At 40.4% G+C, this 13,840-nt stretch overlaps 1 long non-coding RNA gene across 1 annotated transcript; it reads right to left on the reverse strand.

The window, feature by feature from the left end:
- Window positions 1–3,186: 3,186 nt before the first annotated feature.
- Window positions 3,187–5,094, reverse strand: LOC147458824 (uncharacterized). Its single transcript, XR_015187801.1, has 3 exons — window positions 5,080–5,094; window positions 4,684–4,978; window positions 3,187–4,156 (listed from the first exon to the last, which is right to left on the reverse strand). It is a non-coding gene; the product is annotated as an uncharacterized LOC147458824 (long non-coding RNA).
- Window positions 5,095–13,840: the final 8,746 nt, after the last annotated feature.

Consider the following 13,840-nt stretch of genomic DNA (forward strand, 5'->3'; position numbering starts at 1 on the left):
CAAAAAGACTCATAAAGGCGAGGTAGACTGCACTGGATTCCACCACCACCGACCCTCTCACAATGAGCCGAAGGAATCCAAGAAAACTAGCAGTAATAAAAAAACATAGAAAGATAACCATCACCTGGTCGGAGATGCCACCGGAGGGGCTACTGACTGCCACCCAGAAACCACTCCACTCCACCTCCAATCAAAAGCACAAGCCAAGATCTAGCTCTAACCAACCTGTCCTCAAGGAGAGCCTCATATGCCTCAATAGACCGTGCAACCGTAGGACTTCTCCGAAGTCGAACCATAAGACAACAGTGCATCAAGCCATAGAGGGGCCTCTCCCCTTCGAATGTGGCTCTCCGTTGCCACAATGAGGGCCACCCCTACCACGAGTCGACTCCCACCCGAGGAGCATTGCAAAGATTGTAAGCCATCAATTTTCTCTCCAAAGAGAGTGGGAAAGGATGGCCTCTTCCTGGGAAAATATTGAGTGGAGGGATGCAAAACAACGCAATTGAGGGAGGAGCAAATGGGTGTCCCCGTCTGGACTGATCTCCTGATCCTTCGATTGAGCCATCTCCACGGCGTCACCATTAGCTAAGCTGCTACGTTGTGTGGCTTCCACTCCCAATCGGAGAGGCTCCGTGAGCATCCCTAGCATGAGCACTCTTGTAGACATAGCAAACATAAACTCTGCACAGGTCTCACAAACCATCTTGAAGACTCACCTCAATTTCATTCACTACAAAAATTTTGAGTTGAAAAGAAAAAAGCCAAGCCTCCTAAAGGATGAAAATATAGCCTAAGCCTCTTTTCATCCTTTAGGACAGGCTTGGCTTTTTTCTTTTCAACTCAAAATTTTTGTAGTGAATAGAAAGTGAGGTCTAAATGGAAGAATTATCGAGAAGAGGGTTAGTGCAAGGTGAGGATTGCAAGGCTGCTTGTCACTCTACAACTTGCGAGGCCCCAAGGGTTGGGGGGTCCATAGGGGGCATTGTGGCAGGGTGGAGAGTGGGTGGTACTTACACCCTCACATGCCACTCGATTTTTTTGCCAGTGGGAGGAGGTCGCCTCTTTCGCCTCCTAACTTGGAGGGAATACCGATGACCACTGCGCACTATCTCTATAGAGGGAGGGGTTGTACGATGCATGCTTAGAGTGGAAGTTCGATTGTGAGGCTTGGTTGCAAGGATCGGTGCCTTCCTTGGATGCAGATCATTGCTTTGATTTCGAGCTTCACAGACCATGGTGATTTGCCGCAGGTTCGTGCTGCGCTGAAGGTTGTGGTCGCAAGAGGTGTACAGAGGCGGTTCGAAGGTTGGTCTATTTATTGCCTCGGGGTTAGACCTTGTTTTGCGATGGCATGCAGGCCTCTCAGAGGATAATGAAACATTGAGTTGTTTGGGATGTTGTTATGCGATAGGAGGGATGCAAAGCATGCACATGTTATCTACAACTGTAGGTTCTTTTGGTAATGACTCGGACAATCTGGTTGCTATTGGATGTGGTTCACAACAAGACTCGGGTAGTTGTTTGAAGGTTCAGCTACTCGGTGCAACATTGAGGAGAATGATTACCCGATGGAAGTATGGTCGTGTCCGCTGATGGACTTCTCCCCTGTGTGCTATCTGGTTGATCTAGGGCAGGGAGTTGATGTGGGTGGAGGTTGTGTTCTTTCTTCTTGCAAGCCGATGGCCTGATGGTACGAGGTGTCTCATGATTGTGCTCTCCCCGCCAAGCGCGAGGAGAGATGATGTCTGGTTGAACGCTGGTGTTTTCTATTTTGGTGGATGGCCCTTGGGTGGCCAATGATAGAGCTTCGAGCTCCTTCCTTCGTGCGGCTGACTCTTTTGAGTTTTGCAAATTACTTGCATGGACGAGGGCCTTCTTGGTGGTAGCCGTGAAAGCTTCTCGCATCAATTTGCATCTTTCAAGGGTGGCTCCCTGTTTAGTTGGTATTCCCTTCTGTCATGATTTACTTTTTGTCTCAGGGTTGCTCCCTTGTTAGCCGAGGGTTCAAAGATGGATGTGTTCTATGTACGCTCTTCACTGTATGGTGCTCCATGGCTCAATATGGGTCTAAAGTTGTATTTATATGTTTGTTTATCTTTTATAAAATCACTCACATAATGTGAGTTTGGAAGAAAAACAGTGAAACGTGTGCAAAAAGTTTTTTTCTAGTCTTATTCGGGAGAATCAACCGAGATCCCCACTTGATTATTGTGAAAGGACACCGATCCCTCTTGAACCTCATCTTTGGATATTGACTGAGTATGCGATGTGGGAGGGCATGCACGAGCCACATGGAAGCAAGTGCCTACATCGTACCACAAAGGACAATATGGGCCCATGCCTTACAAATATTTGCTCGAATTTTGGTTCGCTCGAAAAGTGTCGCTCGGTGTATGGTAAGACTCGTGTGGGATGGACCAAACAAGCAAAGGCAAAGCATCCAGATTTGGTAATACTAGTTGTAAAAACCTTCCTACTTCACAAGACCAAAAATTTAAATGAGAGTGGGAGCATGGCATGTCCTCCAGCTGTAGGTGCTATTCAATCATATCAACAAGCAGTATTGACAACATAGGGTGCTCCTCTCTCTCTCTCTCTCTCTCTCTCCCCTTACTTGAAGACACATCACTTGTCATTTAGTTCTTTGAGGTCTCTTGAACAACATTTAACCGCCTCTCTCTCTCTCTCTCTCTCTCTCCAATTTTCTTGTTGCAAGATAGTCTAAACCAAATCTATAAAACGACACCCTAAAAATCCTTTAAGACTCGTCATCTAGATCTTTGAGGTCCTTCGGGCACCGTTTAAACCTCTCTTCCTCTCTCACAATGATTGTCCCAAGGCAAGATTTCACATATCAACACTATTTGTTTGCATTATGACGATAGAATCCTACAAATTTGAAAACAATGGACATGACTTAGGTTAACCTAGTTATAATCTACATAAAGATCTTGTTAAATAAGACAAAACTGCCATCATAGTCGACTAGAATTCAGCTCTTTTACAATCAACACTTCAATGCAGAAAATGTAAAACTTCAATCCATTCAATTGCTCTTTAGTCCTGCCTTGAAAACCATTAAATACACCTCTCTCTCTCTCTCTCTCTCTCTCTCTCTCTCTCTTCAAGAGATAGTTGAGTGCAAAAACTACTCCTAATCACTTTAGTTGATGTATTCTCAACTGAAGATAAGTGATCAATTTGCTTTCAGCCTTGTAAACTCACATACACTACCAAATTTGCTTACGGTGGGTTACACATCAGGCCTTGGTCGCCTGACTAGGGAGAAGAAAATAGAACATATAAACATCCAATGCATCAGTGCCTGATGTTCAAGTTCTCATCTCTGCCCACATTTCTCTCCCCATGAGTCGTTACTTCTTAATACCAAAAGCCAGCAATTAAATTGCATCAAGTTTTACATTTCTGCAGAGTTTTGTATAAAATCAATAGGATACAATTTGCAAAAACCGCAATACGAGATTTATAACCGGAATCTTTCTTAATTCCAATATCAAGTGCCAAGCACTGGTCTGCATCTAAACCCATCTAGCCCACTAGGGACAAATAAGGCTCGAGCAGATAGGTTGCTTCTCAGCAGCAATTTTTTTGACTGCTTTGAAAACTTGAGCAGATATATATTGCTTCTCAGCAAAAACCTTTTCCTACTTTTGAGAAGCGTTACCATTCATCATGTTTTCGTAAAGCCATAGCCCCCAAAGTTACGGTTGTGGGGAGAATCCTACAACCGTAATTTGCTGTGCCATGTCTGTTTCTGGGTTTCCATATCCCAAAACTTGTGGATCCACAACCAAGTTTCGGTACTGAGGGAGCAGATCCCCAGGGTCCGTCTCAGATGGGACCAAAGTTGCTTGGCTCCTAACAAGTTGTCAGTATGAATTGCTGGTAACATTGATGAATTTGCGCCTTAATAGCGTGTCAGGCGTCTTGGTGTCGGGTGTGCCGTCAAAGAGATGCGAAGCTGATCCATGGCCCGCGTCAGGAGATCCATCGATGCTGCAGCAAGCCTCACAAGCTCCAAAAGCAAGCCCCAGTTTGCCATTCAAGACAGCCCTAGCACAAAATTTATATGCCTTAGAAACCGTTTAGGGCTTTGCAGAACCAGCGCCTTTGTTTGTGTATCTTATCCCGCCTGGTGTAGCAAACACAAATGCTTTCAGACACAAACATGTCTTCCACTCAGAAGCTCCAAAAAGCGCAAGCAATCCTTCAGACGAACCAAAACGACGAAAAAATGCAGAGATTTGTGTGACATCTCTGTTTTTTTTCTTATCAAAGGCCTAGCACTAGACAAAGACTGAAACACTATGTCCGCAAGGAACTAAGTACATGTAGGTGTGCCTAGGTATGAAGGCCACAAGAATGCACCTGTGTATCATATCCACAACAGAAAATACATACATCTGCTGCCCATGCAAAGAGCTATGCGATGATATCTGCACATTCATTTTCGGCTAATTTGCAAGCTTGGGTCATCGCAGAAAGCTTAAGCGATAATAACTGCACGTCCATGTTCGGCTAGTTTGCAAGCTTGGGTCATCGCAGAAAAGGAGACCAGTTAATTATTTCAACTCAAAGAATGGGTTTCTCCTCCCCTCTCTCTCTCTCTCTCTCTGATATGTAAGTGTGCGTATGTGTATGGGTATGAACTTCTCGTACCTCAAAGGGCCTGCGAGCGTTACTCTGTGCTACAGATGCCCCGATCTGCTTTCCCACGGCTAGCCAAACAGAAGCACGGAGGCATGGCGCTGCAGGAACGATGGAAAACAAGTCAAATTTGAGGTGATTAGATAGAAGAGGGCCTTTATCAGATTCGGGGGCTGCCTTTTCATCTATTGACGGATCTTTTCTTCATTTTCCAAGTCACCAATTCGTGGGGAACTGTTTCTCAATATCTGCCTTATTTGCTTAGAGGGCTTTCGAGGTTACAAGTCCTAGTCATTGTGGGAATTTCCTAGTTGAAAACAAAAAACCTCAATCAAAGATTAATGTAGTACATCTTTTAATACAATTCAACTTCTCTCAAAAAAAAAAGAAAAAGATTAATGTAGTAACCTAAGGTTGCCACTAACATGAAAACATTAACATGGAATCAGTGACTCTCTCTCTCTCTCTCTCTCTCTCTCTCTCTCTCTCTCTCTCTCTCCGTGCTAGCTCCTCTTCTCATCTCTCCACGCTCACAATTTTTGACCCTCGAATCCATGTCTATGAGTGAGTGTGTGTGTGTGTGTGTGCATGAGAGTGAACTTATGTGTGAGGAAAAAGAGGAGCTTGAGAGTGCCACCACAATGACGGAAGGAGAGAGAAGCTTTTGAGAATGATTGTGTGTGTGTGTGTGTGTGTGAGAGAGAGAGAGAGAGAGAGAGAGAGGAAGAAGAAGAAGAACAAGAGAAGTTTTGCGAGAGAAGAAGAAGAAGAAGATATGTGTCATGCTCCAAGCATGGACTACCTATCTCTTAAAATTACCATGGGCTCCCAGCAGTATGCTAAAAGTTGCTTGCTCTTGCAAACAAGGTGCAAAAGTACTTTGCCTTGATTGATGCTTTAAATATACCCAACAAAAATTGTGTATAAGAGCTGGGTTATACACTATTTATAACCTTAGGCACCTCACACAAAAAGATGGCAGCATTAGAAAATAAATTGCGAGCAACATTGCTATATTGTTGCCCGATTGTTTGGGTGTCATATTGTCATAATCGTATTACATGAATCCTACTTATGATATGGATTGACCTCAAATATAAGGTCTAAAAATTTTGAACATGGCAATGGATCTTAATTGTGGTGAAGTAGGCCGTCCTCCATCTTCATTGCACCTTAAAACCCATCTATTTTTCCATCTCTCACCTTTAATGATGCCATTGTATCTAGTAGAATTGTTCTTGATCTTATACCATGTAGATTGTGAAGGAAAACACGGTCCTCTATGTGTGTGTGTGTGTGTGTGTGTGTGGAAGATCACATTTACATTATCTACTCCGTAATGTTACATCTTTTCTAGGATAAACAAAGCCTTTACTCTTTTATCTTGGTCTTGGATAGTTAGAATGTTCTCCAATTATCTTGTTCTTAAGCAAATGAACAGGTAAAGACTTGGTGAAATGTATCTACTGCTCATAGAGAGAATGGTTTCTCATAAGGCACATAAAACAAATAAACCATTGTGCATAAGATCAAAGATAGAATTGGAGTGCTTCATCCTTCTCGAAGAAAAGCAGGAATGCAACTTTCAATCTAGTGAATTTGACTCCCCATGCATTTGCCCACCATGTAACTTTGAATCGAGTAAGACTCCCCATTCATCTGCCCACCATGCTTGGCCCCATTTCCACCATTATGCCACTATAGAGCCGTACCAAAAGAGATGTTTGGTATCCTCCAGTATGCCACATCTAGCACATTTACCATCCCCTTGATTTTTTGTAAGCATTTTTTTAGAGGTAGACAAGGATCTAGTTCTAACTCTCCAATGAAAGACCTTGGCTTTAAATGATGAGGTAGAGCTCTCAACATCGTGCAATACATTTAACCACTAATGTTTATCATAATGCAAGTTCCAATTTCTATTGCATTTGAGATGAACAGAAATGGTGTCAATTAGTAATAACCTGTAGAAATATTTTGTGGAGGAGGTCCACTAATTGGCAGAAGAAGCTGACAGTGTCCAATCCTTGTATCTGTTGGTAGCATTGTAGTAATAAGAACTTTCAACTTGTTGACACGTGCCCAAAGCAAAGACCAAGGAATCCTCAATCCAACATGCAATGTGTATTGTCTTTTGGCTACAAAAAAAAGGTTTAAAAGCACCCTAAGAGTCCATAAGCTTTTCTTATGCAGAGAAAGTGCACTCGTCCCCATAATGAGTGCATGAGGTTTTTTGAAAACAAAAGACTAGAAAATTGATTCAACAGATAATGAGTTGCCTGTATATCTAACCCTTCCATTCCATATCAAGTTAGCACATACAAACTTCCAAGATTTAACCAGCATTTGAGAGTTCTCCATTCAGTCAATGTCACTCAACTCACTCCCAACCAAATCAATGACAATGGCATCAACAATCATTGCCATATCCTTTGATCAAGGTAGAGCATTTGAGAGGTTTCATAACCAGTTTTAATGGGAGCAATTGAGAACAGCTTATCCCAAGATGGCATCTGCCAAGAGCCATGAAAGTAAACAATAAAAGAATCCACAAGTAACCACATACACTTAGCCCACATGGTATCAGTTTCCAACATATGTTTAATTAATGTGGTTCTCCTAGCATGAGCATGTAGATCCAATTGGAGAAATCCCAGCCCTCCCACGTCTAGTGGAGCAACCATATATTCCCAAGCAATCATTATAGAGGAGTTTGCATTCTTTCCCCATTAGAATTTGAGCAATCTTGATCTAAATTGAGCAAGTTTAGTTTTGCTCCAGTCTAGAAGTTGAAGAAACTATTGCATATAAGGAATAAGCACAACCTTCACAATACTTATTCTAACTTGGAAAGGCCATTCATTATAGTGCCACCTTGCTATTTTTTTGGAGACTCTCTCCAAGACCCAGTCTTGCAGTTCAGACTGCTACACCAGAACTCCCAAAGGATACCCCAAATGTCTAAAAACATGTCCCACATGCAATCTCTTCCCTTGCCAAAGAAGAACATCAAATTCTCAAGCAAAAACATTAATAAGTTGAGATTTGAGCACATCTATATTCATACCAACAACAAGTGAATAGAGATCAAGAGCAACCATACATTTCCTAAATTGAAATTATTAGCTTAAAGAAAAAGGATGATATCATCAACAAAACCTTGTCCAATCATCTATTTAGTTTTCAAGTGCAATCCTTGAATAGATTGTCTCATAGATAGACTATCCAAGTATGTAGAGAGAGGATGAGATGCCACTATATAGAACAAAGGGCTGAGAGGGCACCCTTGCCTCACAGATCTTCGTACATCAATTCCTTCTGACAACCTTCAATTAACTAGTACTCTCAAAGTAGCTCCCCAACCTAGTCAATAAATGCATCTGGTTATTCTAGGACCAAAACCAAGCTTGTGAAAAACAAAAGCATTAAAATCCCACCGAATTATATCAAAGGCATTGGCAAAGTCAATTTGTAGTAGACAATGTCCTCACTAGACCTAAGTGCATGTTCAATGCCCAATTAGACTTCCAACATAAAAATTTGAACATTGCAATGGATCTTAATTTTTCTGACTTACATGATGAAGAAGGCCTTCCTCCATCTTCGTTGCACTTTAAAACCCATCTATTTTTCCATCTCTCACCTTAGTGATGCCACCATAACTAGTAGAATTGTTCTTGATCTTATACCATGTAGATTGTGAAGGAAAACACTGTCCTTTGTTTGTGTGTGTGTGTGTGTGTGTGTGTGGAAGATCATATTTACATTATCTACTCTATAATGTTACATATTTTCCAGGATAAACAAAGAGTTTGCTTGTGTATCCTGGTCTTGGATAGCTAGAATATTCTCCAATTATCTTGTTCTTAAGCATATGCATAGGTAAAGACTTGGTGAAATGGATCTACTGCTCATAGAGAGCATGGTTTCTTATAAGGCACACAAAACAAAAAAACCAGCGTGCATAAGATTGAAGATAGGATTGGAGTGCTTCATTCTTCTCGAAGAAAAGTAGGAATGTAATTTTGAATCTAGTAACTTTGACTCCCCATGCATATGCCCACCATTAAACTTTGAATCTACTAAGTTTGACTCCCCATTCAATCTGCCCACCATGCTTGACCCCATTTCCACCATTAGGCCACTATAGAGCCGTACAAAAATAGATGTTTGGTATCCTCCAATGTGCCACATCTAGCACATTTATCATCCCCTTGATTTTTTGTAAGCATTTTTTAAGAGGTAGACAAGGCTCCAGTTATAACTCTCAAATGAAAGACCTTGGCTTTAATGATGAGGTAGAGGTCTAAACATTGTGCAGTACATTTTAACCACCAATCTTTATCATAATGCAAGTTCCAATTTCTATTGCATTTGAGATGAACAGAAATGGTGTCAGTTAGTAATAGCCTGTAGAAATCTTTTGTGGAGAAGGTCCACTAATTGGCAGAAAAAGATGACAGTCCAATCCTTGTATCTGTTGGTAGCATCGTAGTAATAAGAACTTTCAACTTGTTGACACGTGCCCAAAGCAAAGACCAAGGAATCCTCAATCCAACAGTAATTTGTACTATCTTTTGGCTACAAAAAGAAGTTTAAAAGCATCTTAAGAGTCCATAAGCTAAACAATGTAGCAGAAACTTTTCTTTATGCAGAAAAAGTGTCCTCCTTCGCATAATGAGTGTGAGAGGTCTTTTGAAAACAAAAGACTAGAAAATTGATTCAATAGATAATGAGTTGCATGTATATCTAACCCTGCCTTTCCATATCAAGTTGGCACATACACACTTCCAAGTTTTAATGGGAGCAATTGAGAATGGTTTATCCCAAGATGCCATCTTCCAAGAACTATGAAAGTAAACAAAAGAAGAATCCACAAGCAACTACATACACTTAGCCCACATGGTATTAGTTTCCAGCATATGTTAAATTAATGTGGCTCTCCTAGCATGAGCATGTACATCCAATTGGAGAAATTCCAACCCTCCCAAATCTAGTGGAGTAGCCATATATATTTCCAAGCAATCATTGCAGAGGAGTTTGCATTCTTTCCCGATAAGAATTTAAGGAAGTTTGATCTAAATTGAGCAAGTTTAGTTTTGGTCCAATCTAGAAGTGGAAGAAACTATTACATATAAGGAATAAGCATAGCCTACACAATCCTTACCCTACCATGGAAAGGCCATTCATCACAATGCCACACTACTATTTTTCTATAAACTCTCTCCATGACCCAGTCTTGTAGTTTAGGCCGCTCCACCATAACTCCCAAAGGATATCCCAAATGTCTAAAAACGTGTCACACAGGAAATTTGATCCCTTGCCAAATAAGAGCATCAAATTCTGGAGCAGAACATTGATAAATTGAGATTTGAGCACAGTTATATTCATACCAACAACAAACGAATAGAGATAAAGAGCAACCATACATTTTCCTAAATTGAAATTATTAGCTTAAAGAAAGAGGATGGTATCATCAGCAAAACCCTGTCCAATCATCTATTTATTTTTCAAGTGCAATCCTTGAATAGATCCTTTCATAGATAGACTATTCAAGTATGTAAAGAGAAGAGCGGATGCCACTATATAGAAGAAAGGGCTGAGAGGCTCCCTTGCCTCACAGATCTGCGTACATCAACTTCTTCTGACAACCTTCACACAACTAGTACTCTCAAAGTAGCTCCCTAACCTAGTAAATAAAATGTATCTTGCTATTTTAGGACCAAAAGCAAGCTTGTGAAAAAAAAAAGCAACAAAATCCCATTGAATAGAATCTAAGGCCTTGGCAAAGTCAATTTGCAGCAATACACTGTCCTCATTAGACCTAAGTGCATGTTCAATGCCCAACTAAATTGCGAAGATGTTATCTAGAATGGATGTCCCGCCAATAAAGCAAGCCTGAGAGACATGAATGTACATCCTAAGTAGTGCCCCCAATGTTATGGCCATTGCCTTGGCTAATAACTTGTAAACAATCCCCATCATAATAATTGGCCTCCAATTAGATAATGTTTTTGGGAAAAGGCAATGGCCCCAATCTTATGGTCAGTGCCTTGGCTAATAACTTGTAAATAATCCCCATCATAGTAATTGGCCTCCAATCAGATAATTTTTTTGAGAAAATGCATTCGGATATCATCTTTATAATCCCCTACATGAGCCCTACAAACATATGAGGAGAAGTCCATCTTTTGTTGATGATTGAGATCACTGTATCCTTGAAATCCTCCTAGATATAAGTAACAAATTCATTAGAGATAACATAAATATCAAGTGTTTTATCATTCCCCAATTTGGATAAGGCATAAGTGATCTCACCCTCATTAAATAATGCATACAATCTTACTGCATCTTGTTGTAGAACTTTACTTTCAATTGTGTCAAGAAGTACATTAATGGCTGTCAATCTTTCTTTAGATTTGCTAGGAGAGACATTGAGGATGTTCTAATAGTAGGAATAGCATTGGGACATATTTTTGTGGGGTCAAAAGTTGTACAACCATCCAATAATGTGAGGGAAGTCATGGACTCCCTCCTATGTTTAAATATTAGCCTTTCAAAAAGGCCTTGAGATGTATTTGAGGGGTGAGCAATGGCTCTCAACCACCTTAGCCAAGGAAACTAAAATCTGCATTGCTTTTTAAGTAGAAGCACTCGATTTATGGTTACATATTGGCCTACATTCCTAATGCATTAGAGTGAAGGTCAACCAAATAATTAGAGGATCTACGTATTGGTTTTTACAGTCATTCGACACTTGCTTTACTTGATCAGCAAACATGGGGTGCCCAATCAAATTATTGTTCACCCTAAGAGGGCATGCAAAACCAACCAATTGAATATCAATATCAAACATTTTCAAAATTAAAGGAAAGTGGTTAGACACAATGCATGCAATTGAACTTGCATGCAATTGAACTTGCATATCTTCTCGGGGGATTCACTCTATATACAAAATGGGACGCCACCTGCAAGCGGACAACTTTGGTAAAACCCCTATATACAACTCATATTAGGGAATATGACCCCCCTTTCTACGCTTTTGCGACAATTAAAGAAGACAACTATCATACCCCTATCTTACATATAAAATTTAGGTCTCACATTATCTAAACTGGGTAAAACTAGTCAAAGAGTGTATAGCATAGTGGTTGGCAATGTACTAAGGAACCACTTATGTTGATAACTAGATGTACCCTCAATGTGTCTTAATTTGACATTCAAACTATGTGCCCGATCAGCCTGCACTCTGGCTACTCGTCTAATTCTGATCCATCCAAAGCTGGTGTAAATCAACCCTTGATCTACTCCAAATCAGCCCTTATCTATGACCGGCTTGATGCAAAGTTTGACGTGTGACCTGATAAAAATCTTCCCCTAAATTCATCCAAATTCTAGTGCACATCAATGACCAATCATTACAAGTAATCAACCCAGGTCAAGTTGCCCCCCCCCCCCCCACATAAATACGATACCCCCCTCCCTTATTTTTAAGCTTGGGAGATAAATTATTGGGGACCTGCCCCTAACTTATACGCTTACGTAACTTGTAAAAAAAAAACCCTCCCTTGCACTTACGTGGTACGATAAGTTTTCCATGGTCAATCAGCTGGGCATATCTTCATGCGCAAGGAGCTAATCCATATGCATGTAGTATCGTCGATCCAACCTGGACCAAGATGAAATATGGGACATGGAGTGGTAAGAAGGTCGGGTAGAACTAGGCTATGCATCTTGCATTTGCAAATGATGCTACAACTCAGCCCAAGGCAACACTTCATCCGTTCCATGAAATGTTGATAGTGATGTGGTATCACAAGTAGTAGTAAACGTATTAAAATCCCCACCAACAATACCATTATTTGCAGAAATTTGAAGCATCCAATTCCACAAACAAATGCGTGTAGCAACCTCATTTGACCCCATATTCACCTCATGGTTCATCAAGAAGCCATGTACATTGCAAAGAAGATTTAATATATGTCATAACACCAGATTACTTGCCTTTTTGTCCCCCATAATATACATCATAATGGGTTTGTAAACCCCCTTTAACATGCATCTTATTTTCTTGACATTGACAAACATCTAAATCCGAGAGAGCAACCATTTATGAAATACTAGCAGTCAAGTAGGATCATTGATCCCTTCAACATTTATTGTAGAAATTATCATTGAGGTGTACAATAGAAAATTTGAGTAGCTTCCTCATTGTCAGCTTCTTGCACATTAACCTGTAAGTTGACAAGTGGAGGATCAAGGCCAGAGGATGTAGCTGCCCCCTATTGGGGTCTAGAAGTCTTTTTTTGATGGTGAATAGTAACCATTGAGTCTATTGATGCAAGGGTCTCTTGAGATGGCATGTCTACCAATGCTACAGTCGAGAGCATAAAGGGCCTATAAATATAGAAAAGAATATACTACGATCAATAAAACCACAGATCTGCATACCTGGCAATTCATATATGCACATAATCCACATTGAGAGTGATTTGAGAGAGATAGAGTGGGAGATAAATCATGAGAGCGCATGTAGGTGTACTTCCAAGAGTGGAGTGCTACATTGGCACGGCAAGAGAGGAGAGAGGAGAGAGGAGAGGAGAGGGGAATAACATAGACACTAAGTGCAATCTCCCCCCATGCAAGAGTGAGTATTTTCCTCTTGCACGTATTATTTATAGATTACTTGAATGCTCAAAATGAATACAGGCTGTCCACACAGACATAAAGTGACCATGGCTCATAAAGAGCGCTTTAGTAATAGAATATCCATATGCTTGCTATCCTTTTGCATAGTCCATAGCTTTTGCCACCTGTCATAATAAATAAATATATTTTCATTTTCATTACATACCTCTCCATTAGAAAAGTAATTGTTCTCAATTGCTAAGTTAAACATCTGCAAACCATACTTGTCAAAAAAATAATGGTTAAAATCATGTGTCAAAAATAAAACTTTTAAAGTTAAACAAGTGACTCTGCTTATGTTTGCCGTTATCCACACAGTACATACTCTAGTGTCCCATACGACAAGAATAAGTAGTATCCTGATGTATTAGGATATCATTGGTCACGCTCATTGTTTAATGATCATTTATCATAAATTTCAAGTCTAATTTGATACATAGTGTCGACTATAAATCATCATAAACCAAATCCAATTCCAATT

The sequence above is a fragment of the Adiantum capillus-veneris genome, chromosome 4, assembly GCF_014529385.1.
Source record: "Adiantum capillus-veneris isolate H3 chromosome 4, ASM1452938v2, whole genome shotgun sequence".
In the NCBI taxonomy this organism is placed as follows: domain Eukaryota; kingdom Viridiplantae; phylum Streptophyta; class Polypodiopsida; order Polypodiales; family Pteridaceae; genus Adiantum; species Adiantum capillus-veneris.